The following is an 11,719-nucleotide window of genomic DNA, read 5'->3' on the forward strand; positions in this document are numbered from 1 at the left end:
TCAAGGAAGAGCTTCTAGAGAAGCTAAAAATTAAAATAGAAGTCCGGCCAAACAAGCCTAATAATAATTATCGATTTTAGTGCCACGTTGCACAATTTGACACTTTTAATAGCTGGAAGCTATGAAAACAATGTTTTAGAGTTTTTGAATAGTTTTCCCACAAATAAAAGATTTTTTTTATATTTAAGTGTCCAAATTAAATTTTTTAAGTAGTTTCGCTACAAATATTTTATATTTTAAGTATTCTTGATAAAGATTGAAATTTATGTTTAAATTATAAGAAAATGAAGAATGAATTCTACGTTTAAATTAGAGGGATTTTGATAATAAATTATTTTATATTTTAAAGGGGTATTTACAGCGTAAATACCCAATGTTTTACACTTGTTACAGTTAAATACCTAATATTTTATTTTTACGGCAAAAATACTCAATGTTCAATATATGTTAAAGATGAATATCTAATCTTTTTTCTTTGCGGCAAAAATACCTAAAATTACTAAAACATTACTTTTGTCAGTACTTCCTGTGTTGGAACTGTTAAGCATATTGACTAAGCAGATATTTGTCACTCTCTAATCGGTCAATTTCATATTTATTTTCTTAAAAAAATATTTTAAATTAGAAAAATGAATCGAAAAGACATTTTAAATTAATACAAATTTAAAAAATATATATTTTGATAACAAAAATACATAAATTACAGAGTGATATTGTACGCCCTGATTTTCCCACAGGCTGATTAGCAAGCTGAGATACGGCCTAATCATGACTACCATATGGACATCCCCAAGACCGAAGCTGCTGTCATAAGGTCCTGCCTCCTTAGCTCAAGGTAACCTAAGGGTTCACCAAGATTGCTCAAGGACTGAGTCTGGACTCTGAAGGCCGCAAGTCGAGGGAAGCATCCAGCTCGTGGTACGAGCTGGAGTTGAAGGTTGTGACCTTTTATAAAGTCAATCACGCAAGATAAACGTGCATATATCAGACATCACGTGTCTGATATACCCCTGACTTCTCGGACACGCAGCAGGAACGTGCGTATTCAGACACCCACGACTGGTTTGGGCCGTGCGGCCCATTATCTCCTTACCTATTGATTTGACCACACTTATGTGTCAGGTTTAGGAATTAATCATGAATGTCACAGAGTTGACATGATAGGTAAGAAGGTCACGGGATGACCTTCTTACCAACTCCCAGGTGCCTTCTCCTATAAATGTGGAGACCTTGGGAGTTAATAGAGGTTGGATTCTCGATTGTAAGAAAGACCCTGTAATCAAATACTCAGTATATAGCAATAATACTGACTAGTGGAGTATAAGAATTTTAACCTTTGAACCACTTAAAAAACATATTTTGAGTCACCATTTCATTTTCTAAGATCATTTATCTGTTTCGGTTCAACCTAAGCACTAATCCATTTATCTTATTTTCTTAATTACCTGTTGGCGAAGAACCGCGTCAACAGATACATATATGTTGAGTCAATACTTAACAACTCCAACAGATGAGATATTGAAAAAAATAGTGTTTTAAAAGCTTTAAGTATTTTTGCTGCACAAAAAATGATTAGGTATTTATCTTTAACATATATTGAACATTTAATATTTTTGCCGTAAAAATAAAAAATTAGATATTTAACTATAACAAGAGTAAAACATTGGAATCTATACCGTAAATATCCCTATTTTAAAATTAATTTATGTTATTTTAAAAATGTTTACGACCTACACCAACTACAACAAGTATTTATTCAATCAACACAACATATATGTGTACTTCTGTTGTAAAAAGGAGTTTAGTATTAAACTTCACTCTGCAATAAATAGGTCAAATGTAAACTTTTGAATCATTTAATATTTTAAATAATAAATAAAAAGACAAAACTCCACTATAGACTCAGAATTGCACTCTTAAATTCATCAAATGTTTTACACAAAATGTAAATACATTATCCATTGTTATAACCACAATCATTATTCAATCCTTTATAGATGATCTACTAATGAGATAGGTGCAAATTACCATTTTACCCCTAATTGATATTTTATTCTTAACTCCCACAAAGTTCCTTGTAAATGATATTTTCGTAAATTTAATTACAGAAATGAGTACTTTATCATTTAATACTTGAACCAAGCTATAAGGAAATCATCGTTTCACTTCCTAATCAGAAGCTATATATTTCATGTTTATGATAAATACTCTCACTCAATTATACTACCAAATCTCCAATTTGTAAGTATGAGCTATTCCGTAGGGTAAGCTGATAACGAACAAATCAAAAGACATGAATAATATAATTATTAGAATATTAATCACTCAGAATTAAGATTGAATTGATCTATGGGCAACATTGTGATGTGATTAGATTATATAATAATTAATGATACTTACTTATCTTATCAATAATCAATATCGGTCCAGTCCAATGTAACAAAATACGTCTAATCTTATCTACTTGGTCAATGTCCTAGATAGGACATCACATCAAATGTGTAAGTAGATTTTATCATAGACTACCGAATCAGTAAAAATCAAGTGTACTGATTTAGTCTTAGGACAAAATACTTTTGAACATATAATTACAATTATAATCCACTGTAACCGAGTCGATATAATTGTAACTATACATATGTTCAGAATTTTATAGACATTTGTATTAATAATAATTAATCATGTAATAAAATATGTAGACAACGCAATTTAATTGAACAAAATGATTTCTGTTACTTTATTACTTTATTGATAATGAATAAATTATATAAAAAATATGATTTTATAAGGATATAAAACCCAACAATATAAACATAAATGAGATTAATAACTGCAGTGAGGTGCAAAACAAAAGATGAAAGTACTTCATCAATAATATGTCAACTGTCAAATATAATAAAATGATCATTTTTATATATATGATGATAGTTTAACAAGTATTATTATTATATATATATATAGCAAAATTAGACTAGTACAACATTTCATAGGAAAATGTTGTAATTTATAATTATTAACATAAACAGAGTATTTAAATGATATTATATATGTTTTCATGAAGTGTTTTATGTACCCAATTTTGGTTTATACATATTTACATCTTTTCATTGTTATATTGAGGATTCTCTCCAACTTTCTAGGTAAGATTTGTGGTAGTAAAAGTTTTAAGTAATATTATTATTTAAATTGAAAACCTAAAACTGAATCTAATTTTCTTGTGTATATGTTATTGTTATTGGAGCAGAAATATAATCAAGTATGAATGTGGGAGAAATCACAGCAATTGTCAGCAAAAATAGAGGAAAAGGCCTTTGAGAGAGTCATATTCATGTCTTCTTCGATGATCAATTTTGGCATTTTCTGAGTAAAAATGCAAATATCTTCTTCTGAATGTTATGGCTGTATTGAAGTAATTAATGTTTGAAAATGTTCTGCTCCTATAGAATGGTTACTCTACCATATTCCATATTTTAGAATCAATTCCATTTTTCTTAGAAAAACTCTTATTTTGTTACTCTTTACTCTTATTTATTTTTATTAATTTTAAATGTCAAATTGTTATAATTATTATTATTATCAATCTGCTTAGAATTATCTATTAAATATTTAATAAAAATTTATGTAATTATTTATAAGTAAATCATAAGTACTAATATATATAATTATTTTTTAAATTTATATATAAAAAATCATACTATTAAAATATTAGTATTTACTATCTAAATATTTAAAATTAAAAACTCTTCACACATTTTTTAGATAAGTTTTCTCATATTTCCCATTTACCATATTAATTATTTTAAAAAAAAAACAAATCACTCTTTCTATTTTCTAAATTTTTCACATATAATTATTTTTTAAATTTATATAAAAAAAATCATACTATTGAAATATTAGTAGTTGCTATCTAAATATTTATAAATATCTAAAATTAAAAACTCTTCACACGTTTTTTTAGGTACGTTTTCTCATATTTCCTATTTAAAAAAAATAAATCACTAGTTCTATTTTCTAAATTTTTCACATTTTTTAATTCTTCTTTTTCAAATTTACGATTATTAGTTAGTAATTAAAAAAAACTATAATATCTACACTATCTAAATATCTATAAAATTATTAGTTAATAATTAAAAAAAAACTATAATATCTAAACTATATAAATATCTATAAATATTTAAAATTAAAAACTCATCATACATTTTTTAGGTACGTTTTCTCCTATTTCATATTTACCATATTAATTAATTTTTAAAAAAAAATTAGTTACACTAATAAATTATCATACACGTTATAATAATAATAAATGTAATTTTTAAAATTTAAATGAGATATTTATATGAAATTATTATTTAAATATATATAATTATCTCTTTGTGAATCTATATATATTATAAACATTCTATATTAATCTCATATTTTTCTCTACCCTAATTTTTTTTTCTCTCTTCTTCTCTCTAAACTCTTTTAATTTCAATTTTCAATCAATTCCAATTCATATCTCAAAATTTGATTGATTTATGTGTTAACGATAACACAATTCTCTCGAATTTTTATTCAATTATTAATATTTGTTAATCTTTAAAGTTTTTATTTTAAATTATTGATCTTTATATTCTAACATATTCATCTTATTTTTCTATCATGTTTTAGATGTTATCGGATGTTTATGTGGTGTGGGTGATATTGGGATTGTTAACATGATGTTGTTTGTAATCATATACTTTCTCAAATCTCCAAAAGCATTGTGCCACCATCAGATCAAGTGCCTTTGATTTGTATGTTACGGTATCATTTTATACCATGTCTTAGATTTTCTTCATGAGGAAAATATGAAATCAAAGGCTATACAAAACCGTTCTACATTTAAGAAAAAAACAATTATTGCTGGAATAAATATTTCTACCAAATTGTTCCATTTAAAAAAAATGGAGATCTAAGAACCAACCAACAAATTTTAAATATTGCAGGGAAAAAAAACAATAAAAAGACGAAAAGCAAAACTAAACAAAATTTGATTTGTTGGCTTTGTGATTTGGTACAATACAACCGTTTTAGGTTCTATTTTTTTCTTATTATTTTCTCTTTTTATTTTAATAATAATTATAATATATGTCAATTAAAAATATCTATATATAATAATACTAATAATCTACCTATTTTTATATTTTAACTTTTGATAATACTCGTAGTCCTAAAGTTAGTTTTTAATAATAAGTGGTCTAAACAGGTAATCGACAAAAATGTACGTGGTTCAAATAATCTACCTATTTATTCATATTTTTAACCTTTTGACAAAACACGAGGTCCGCAAGTTAATTTTTTTTTTAAAAAGGTCCAAACGGGTAATCAGCTAAAATACAATGTTCAAAATGGTGTGAATCCTTACGGAAAATATAAATTATATAAATTTATATAATTTGCTTTTTATAAAGAATTTTTAATTTTTTGAATAAATACATAGTCCAAAGGTAATTTTTAAAAATAAAGTGTCAAAATGGGTGGTCGACCAATATATAGTGTTCAAATAATCGATATTTCTATTCTTATTTTTAACATTTTGACAAAATACGAGGTCTAAAAGTAAATTTTAAAAAATAAATGATCCAAATTGGTAATTGGCCAAAATAACTCTTATTATTCATAATTTTTCGAAAACATACAATAGATTTGCTATACAATGAACATCATCATTAAAAAACTATGGTCAGGACATACTCATGTGTTCATGTAAGAAGCATGTTGTACGAGTAGGATAAAAATGAATCTCAACTATACAATCTAAAAAATATATATTTTTTAATTATTACAAAAAAAAATTGCGCAAAATACAATTATATTTTCTAATTTTAGAATAATAAATGTGTATTTTAACTCATAAAAATTTTTATTACTCAAAAATCACAAAATAACAAAAACAAAATTAAAATCATTAACATAACTAAAAACTAACCATTTTTATGCATAACAAAATTAAGAATATATAATTAAAATTACTATTATCAATACTTACGAAATAACAAATTGTGTTGAGAATGTAATTTTGCCATAAAAAAAACTTTCGTATTTAAGCGATAGGATCCAATCGAGTCTTCAATAAATATTAGTTCCAATTGCTTTTTTTTTTTGGTGGGGGGGGGGGGGGGAAGTTGACTTCAAAATTCTGATTTAAAGCAACACATGGATCTGAATTTATGAGCAAGATAGTCTTATTAAGTATCAAATATAAAATAATAATATTAAAGTTTGTGGATCTAAAATAATGATTCATTATTAAGCAGCTTGCGTTATTCTAATAAAAATCTAATATAAAATAATTATTTTAATAGTTGATAGCAAGTATGAACACAAACACAAATTATTTATACAATAATTAATTTTTTTTTTTTTTGAATGGTAAATCGGCAATTTCATTAAGCCATATCAAGCAAAATTACATCAATCAAATTATTCGGCGCCGAAGCTAACGAATAACTACAACCAGCATTCAAACATGAGGCTCGAGCCAAATGGTGAGCAACACGATTAGCAGATCGCTAAACAAAACATAAAGAAACATTATGTAAACTAGAGACTAGTGCCCTGCACTCATCATTACAGAAACCAAACATGGAATGCATCTTAACCTCATTTCTGCACGCCTGAACTGTGACTAAACTGACAGTCTCGACAACTACATCAGATAGGCCAGTGTCTTTAATCCAACTCAGAACCTCCCTTACACCAATCGCCTCAGCTAGAGTAGGATCAATATTCCCAACTTTGCTAACTGTATGAGCACTGAGGAGAGTAGCAGAGGCATCCCTAACCACCCAACCATAACCAAACTTATTTAGATCAGGAAAGATAGCAGCATCAACGTTGACTTTGACCTTGTCTGCTTCTGGTGCGGACCAATGCTCAGCCCCTTCCCCTGGATGTAGCAGTAACAGAGAGGGGATGAAAGTTCTATCATGAGCATATCTCCATTGATCAAAATTACCTCTAGCCAATGCAATAACATCTGTCACAGATCTATTTGAACCCTTCCAGACTTTCTCTCTGTAAGTAAAGTGTAACTTTGTCCGTTTGTTCCTTATGGCTTCGTCAAGCACTAATAAAGGTTTGGAAGATGACTTTGCGGGTATTGTTTTGGAAGATGAGGAGGTGGGAGGATTGTCACTGGCGGCAAAGGAGGAAGACGATGGGTTCGACGTGCGTTGGTGTCTCTTGGGTCGTTTTCTTAATGCAGGGATTATCGATGTTCAAGAAATGCAACACATGATGGCTTTTCTGTGGAAGCCAGGTAAAGGAATCTATGTAAAGGAATTAGGCAAAAACCTGTTTCTTTTTCAATTTTATCATGAGATTGATATCCAAAGAGTTATTGCTGGGAGTCCTTGGACCTATGAGCGTAAACAACTTATCTTCCATCGTCTGAGGGTGGGGGATAATCCACGAACGGTGGTCCTTAATAAACTGGATTTATGGGTTCAATTGTTTGACATCCAACATGGGTTCCGTTCTTTCTCTGTCGTGCAGAGTATTGGGAACTATATTGGAACATTTGTTGAATCCGATATTAATAATTTTTCTGGGGTTTGGCGTGAGTATCTGAGAGCTAGAGTTACCTTGGAAATTGATAAACCATCAAAACGATGGATGACGATCCGGAGGATCGCAAGCAGCAATTGGTTCTGGGTAAATTTTAAGTACGAGTCGGTCCCAACATTCTGTTTCATCTGTGGGATTATTGGCCACTCTTAGCGGTTTTGTGGGAAGCTCTTTGATACTCCTTTAGACGAAATTGAGAAACCATATGGGGTCTTCATGAAGGATGTCCCTCGTCGACAGAAGAACCTTATTGGCTCACAATGGTTGCGGTCGGGAAGGGTGGAAAAAACAGGTGATCTCAGTGCCGGTAGTCTTTCGGGCAGTGGTTCCGATACAGTGGGTGACGGTTCAGGGAGGGCTCCGATGAGTCCTACAGCGGGAAGTTTAAACGTTAATAGTAGTGGAGGAGATCGTGGGAATCAAGAAACCGTTCTAGTGAAAAAACATGGCCCTGATTTTGTGGATGATAATGTGGAGAATATCCCTATGATTATGGACAGCTCAGAGGATAACGTGATTGGGGGATCGAATCTCCAATTGACTATGATGGAATTAAAGAGGAAACGGATGGCTAATGCAGAGCCCATTGGTAGACCTTCTTCGTTGGATTGTAGTATTCCTCTAAACAAGTCAGTGGACAATGTTGTTTCGAGTACTGATCTTTCAAAAAACTTGAGCAAGGCGGGCCTTGGCGACCAAGCCCGCCAGGGATTATGACTACACTAAGTTGGAATTGCCGTGGGCTTTGGAACCCACGGGCTCTACAATTCCTTGCGGATTTAATTATCCAAAAGAAGCCCAGATTTATCTTTTTATGTGAAACATTTTGTAATAAAGACACTGTGGAAAGGGCCCGAATTAAATTGGGCTATGAGGGTTTGATTTCTGTGGATGCCCAAGGTCATAGTGGTGGGTTGGCTATGATGTGGAAAGAGAAGGATGAGGCTGAGTTAATTGATTTTTCTACAAGGCATATCTTTATTCTCACTCGCGTGCCTGGTTTGCCAGCATGGAAACTTGTAGGAATGTATGGAGAAGCAAAGAGGAGCCTGCGTTCTCACACTTGGCAGCTAATACGAGTTTGTGCGGAGGATAGTCGATGGCCGTGGATTGCTATAGGCGACATGAACAATGTTACTAGCCAGAATGACAAACAAGGTGGACGACCATATCCTCACAGTCTTATCCAAGGTTTCAACCAGGTTATTTTGGACTGCAATTTAGTTGATCTTGAGTTGAGTGGCTATCCTTTTACTTGGGAAAAAGGTCGTGGTACCCCTGGTTGGATAGAAGTTCGATTGGATAGAGCTTTAGCTTCTCAGTCTTGGGCCGATGTGTTCTTATCTGCTAGGCTGTTTAATCTTGATTTTTCTTCTTCGGACCATTGCCCAATTTTATTAGAACCTGTTATAAAACATACTTTTGTTGGAACTAAGAGTTTTCGTTTTGAGAATGCTTGGTTGCGAGAACCGGTTTATACCCAAATTGTGAAGGATTGCTGGGCTATCGATGCAAGTATTCAAGGGAAAATTCGCCATTGTGGTGAAGTTCTTGCTGTCTGGGGAAAGGAAGTCACTGGAAATTTTAAAAGTAAAATTGCTAATTGCAAATCTAGCTTGAAGCGTGTCAAAGGGAGGAAGGATGAAGATGGATTGAGGCAGTATGAAGAGACTGAGAAAGAGCTTTTTGAGATGTTGACCAAGCGTGAAGTGTTCTGGAAACAAAGATCTAAACAGCTGTGGCTCAAAGAAGGGGATCAGAATAGTAAGTACTTTCATGCCTCTGCGAGTACTAGGAAACAACATAACACAATTCATAAGTTACAAGACGAACAGGGTCGGTGGTTTAACTGGGATTCGGGGTTGAAAGAGCTTATGGTCTGCTACTTCTCTGTTTTGTTTTCGGCCTCTGCTACGGATTGCTCTGATGTCGTTAACTGTATTGAGCACTCTGTTACCACTGATATGAACACAGAGTTGTTGAGTCCAGTTTCTGAGGAAGAGGTGCGCCTTTCTCTGTTTCAGATGCACCCTGATAAGTCCCCAGGTCCAGATGGGATGACCCTGGGCTTCTACCAAAAGTGTTGGTCCTTGGTAGGTACTGATGTTGTTAAACTAGTGCAACGCTTCTTTCAAACAGCCGAAGTCCCTAGTGGTTTAAATGATACGAACTTGATTTTGATCCCTAAGAAGAAGACCCCGATCACTATGGGATATTTGAGGCCTATTTCTCTTTGCAATGTGGTTTTTAAAGTAATTTCTAAAGTTCTTGCAAATAGACTGAAGAAGGTGCTGGATACTATTGTCTCGGCTTCTCAAAGTGCATTTATCCCGGGTCGTTTGATTACAGATAATATTATGGTTTCATTTGAGATCATGCACTATCTCAAAAGAAAGAGCACTGGAAAAGTTGGTCAGATGGCGTTGAAGCTCGACATGAGCAAGGCTTATGATAGGATTGAGTGGCCTTTTTTGGAAGCTATGTTATTGAAATTGGGTTTTGATTGATGGTGGGTCAGACTGATCATGAGTTCAGTTACATCGGTGAAGTATTGGATTCAGGCCGGAGGTTGTTCAGTGGGACCTATTATTCCTACTCGAGGGATTCGGCAAGGGGATCCATTATCCCCCTATCTTTTAGTTCTTTGTGCCGAAGGTTTATCTGGCCTTATTAATAATTTTGTTCATAGACAATTGATTCATGGGTGTCGAGTTGCTAGAGGTGCACCCAGTATATCCCATATGTTTTTCGCGGATGATAGTTATTTGTACTATCGTGCGTTGGAGGACGAAGCTATTCAGGTCTTGAGTCTCCTCAAGTGTTTTGAACGTGCTTTAGGCCAGAAGATCAATCTCTCTAAATCCTCTATTTTTTTCAGCAAAAACACCAAGGAGGGTGTTAAAATTCGGCTGTGTTCCATCTTGGGTATGAGGGAGGCCGATGCCCACTGTCTATATTTGGGACTGCCTAACACGATGAGTCGCTCTAAGTTTGTTGTGCTTGGCTTTCTCAAGGATAAATTGAGGAAAAGGATAGAAAATTGGAATGGGAGATATTTATCTCGGGCAGGGAAAGAAATACTTATAAAAACAGTAGCTCAAGCGATTCCGAATTATGCTATGAGTGTTTTCTTGTTGCCTAAAGGAATGTGTCATGAGTTGGAGCAGCTAATGTGCAGTTACTATTGGAGGTCAAATTCCAAACAAAGCAGGGGAATAAATTGGATGAGATGGGATTGTTTATGTGAACCAAAAATATTTGGAGGACTTGGCTTTCGACGGTTACATGATTTTAATATTGCTCTGTTAGGGAAGCAAGGGTGGAGACTCCATGTTCGGAAGGACTCGTTGGTCAGCTGTGTGTTTAAGGCTCGTTACTATCCTAAAGGCTCTTTCCTTGGAGCGGATTTGGGAAATAATCCTAGTTTCATCTGGAAAATTATCCATGCAGCTCAAGAACTGATTCGGAAGGGTGGTTCAATGGCTGTTGGCTCAGGAGATAACATTAGTATTCTGGGAGATCCTTGGCTCCCGGATAGTGCTCAACCGTTTGTTTTGTCTACTCATCCGGGGTTACAGGGGAGGTTTGTTAATAGCTTGATGAAGACTGAGCAAAAAGCTTGGGATGAAGATCTAATCAAAGACATGTTCACGGTACACGAACAAAATTTAATTATGAATATCCCCTTGTTTGATTCTGTTATGGAAGACTGTTGGCAATGGAAGGGTGAACACTCGGGTATCTACTCAGTCAAGAGTGTCTATCGCATTACTCAGGAGCTGAAAGGGGTTGTTCATAGAGATAATAATTCTGGTTTCTGGAGGGACTTATGGAATCTAAAAATTCTACCCAAAGTGAAGGACCTTATTTGGAGGGCTGCTTCAAACTGCCTCCCAACTCGGTTCCAACTTGGCTGTCGCAAGATAACGCTCCCTTCTTCTTTATGTCCAAGGTGTTCGCGATATGTGGAAACCATTCCCCACTGTCTGGTGGGCTGCTCTTTCGCCATGGCTTGCTGGCGTCTTGCTGGTCTACCAGTTGTTGCAATAGGGGACATCTCGTTTGGTGGGTGGCTGCAAGAGCATTTTAAAGATTGGGGGGTCGATACAATAATTAATTAAACAAGACT

The sequence above is a fragment of the Humulus lupulus genome, chromosome 2 (genome assembly GCF_963169125.1).
Source record: "Humulus lupulus chromosome 2, drHumLupu1.1, whole genome shotgun sequence".
In the NCBI taxonomy this organism is placed as follows: domain Eukaryota; kingdom Viridiplantae; phylum Streptophyta; class Magnoliopsida; order Rosales; family Cannabaceae; genus Humulus; species Humulus lupulus.